This window comes from Populus alba, chromosome 4 (assembly GCF_005239225.2).
Source record: "Populus alba chromosome 4, ASM523922v2, whole genome shotgun sequence".
In the NCBI taxonomy this organism is placed as follows: domain Eukaryota; kingdom Viridiplantae; phylum Streptophyta; class Magnoliopsida; order Malpighiales; family Salicaceae; genus Populus; species Populus alba.
In genome coordinates this window covers 2,251,130-2,253,509 of record NC_133287.1, presented here as the reverse complement: position 1 = coordinate 2,253,509, position 2,380 = coordinate 2,251,130, and positions in this window count along the sequence as shown.

The following is a 2,380-nucleotide window of genomic DNA, read 5'->3' as shown; positions in this document are numbered from 1 at the left end:
TTTAGTGTGTAGCAAAGATAGAAGTTAAGGTTTCTTAAACTTCAAAAAATATACTATCCTAAACCGTAGAGAAAGACTCTAAAATTACAGCTAAACTGTAAAGAGAACTATTTAAATAGTAGCTAAATGGACCAGTTATACTTTTAAAATCAATTCACGGAGTGGTGAGCTATCCTAAACTCTAATCTCTTTGGGGTCGTGACTGTATTATTGACAATTCTGAGTTTAATCTTTGTTCATTCACTTTAGAGTGGTGATTTCTGTATCTTAAAGGATTTTGTCATGGACTTTAGGACGTGGCCTTCGGGCTTTACACAGTCATTATTTAACTTTGATGAAGGAGGATGACCTGATCGTGGGTCTTGGGGAAAAAGAACTGTTATGAAGTAATTAATTGGAGTTACGTCCGTTATAGAATAGTATTAATTATGGGTTGTTAATCGTCATTTAATTTCAGTAATTGTTTTACTATTTAAGCTATGAGAATTAATAAGAAGGCAAGCATAATTTCAGCAAAACAGAGTATCAGGAGGATTTAGCTCCCTCGAGTAGCTATTCAATTATTGTTACTGAGTGGTATCTTACAAGTGGTATCAGAGCCGTTCAATCCATGGTGACATGGGCATAATACAACGTTATTCACAAACTTGTAGAATCCTTGGCTTCAGTTAAGCAAATCAAGAATTCAGCACCAAAAGTCAAGAAGCCTTGCAACAGGCAATTGAAGGCTTGTCGAACCAATTACAATTGGTGGTTGCTAATTTGGACACCTTGGTCTCATACCCACCGGAAGCAGATAGAGGATACTCCATCTGGGTCAAGGTCCCACGGGAAGCAGATAGAGGATACTTCACCTGGGCAAGGTCCCCACATGCGAAATCCTTTGTTTGAAGAACAGGGATGGCATTCAAACACGGGCTATTCGTCTTGACTTTCTAAGTTTTAATGGTGAAGAACCAATGGTTGGATTTATCGTGCTAATCAATTTTTTACGTATCCATCAAACCAACCCTCATCATCGAGTCCTCTATGGCTTCTTTTCACATGGAGGGTAAGCTCTCACTTGGTTTCAGGAAACATTAGAGTCCTCGGGTAGCATCACTAGTTGGGATGGCTTCACACAATCTTACTTACCAGGTTTGGCCCTTCATTTTTGGATGATCCAATGGAGACTCTTAACAAGGCTACGACAAACGACAACTGTGGAGGCTTACAAGTCCCAATTTGAGATCTTATCTAATCAACTTAAAGGGTTGGAGAACCATACAAGCTCAGTTTTTTTTTTAAGTGGCTTACGAGAGATATTCGTTTCATGGTTCATATGTTAAATCCTCTAGCCTCACAATGGCTTTTTGGTATGGCAAAATGCAGGAGGAAAATGTGGCTGCTCTCAGGCGGAGTTCAATGGGTTGGGATCTACGTCCAACGTCCACTTCCTAACTCACCACATCAGATATGAAGGCACTTGTTCCAATCCAACGCTTGTCCCCAGTACAAATGAAAGAGAGGAGAGCAAGGGGATTATGTTACAACTGTGATGAAAAGTGGGGTCCGGGCCACAATGCAAATCAGCTCGTTTATTTATAATGGAATGTGAGGATTCAGAAGGGGAAGAGCTGCAACTCATTCAGCAGCCTCGACTTTTAGAAGAAACTGATAGTCTTTTCAGGAGGAAGTGAGGGAAATTCAGAATCAGCACCTGAGATTTCCATTCATGCGTTGGCAGGTTCTCCGAGCCCCAAAACCATGCGCATTCTGGGATATGTTAATGGTTGTGCTGTGGTGATCCTCATCGATACCGGGAGCACCCATAATTTCATGGACCCCTCAATTCCACAACGAGCGCATCTTCACTTACAAGCAACAACAGGAACTCTTGGTGAAAGTAGCCAATGGGGACAGCCCTGTGCAGTACAGGGAAATGTGTGGATATTCCGTTCCACATGCAGGGTAACACTTATCACACAGATTTTTATGTTTTGACTTTGGGTGGTTGTGATATTGTGTTAGGAGTTCAATGGCTCAGTATCTTAGGGCCTATTTTATGGGATTTTGTTAAATTACGCATGGAATTTAATCTCTTGGATTCTAGGCATGTTTTACAGGGCATTACACCCACAGAAGTTTCCTTTGATTGAATGGGGAGCAGTTTGGAAAGGCTATGAATCAAGACAAACGGGTTTGGTATTACAGCTACTTTCACCTGATGCACTTTTCATTTCTACTCTTGAAACTGACCCTTCTTTGTTGAATTACTTGACCAATTTCAGGAAGTTTTTTGTGAACCCGCTGGTCTGCCACCAAATCGTGACCATAACCACAATATTGTTCTTCAACCAGGGGCTAAACCAGTATGTGTTGGACCATATCGCTACCCTTA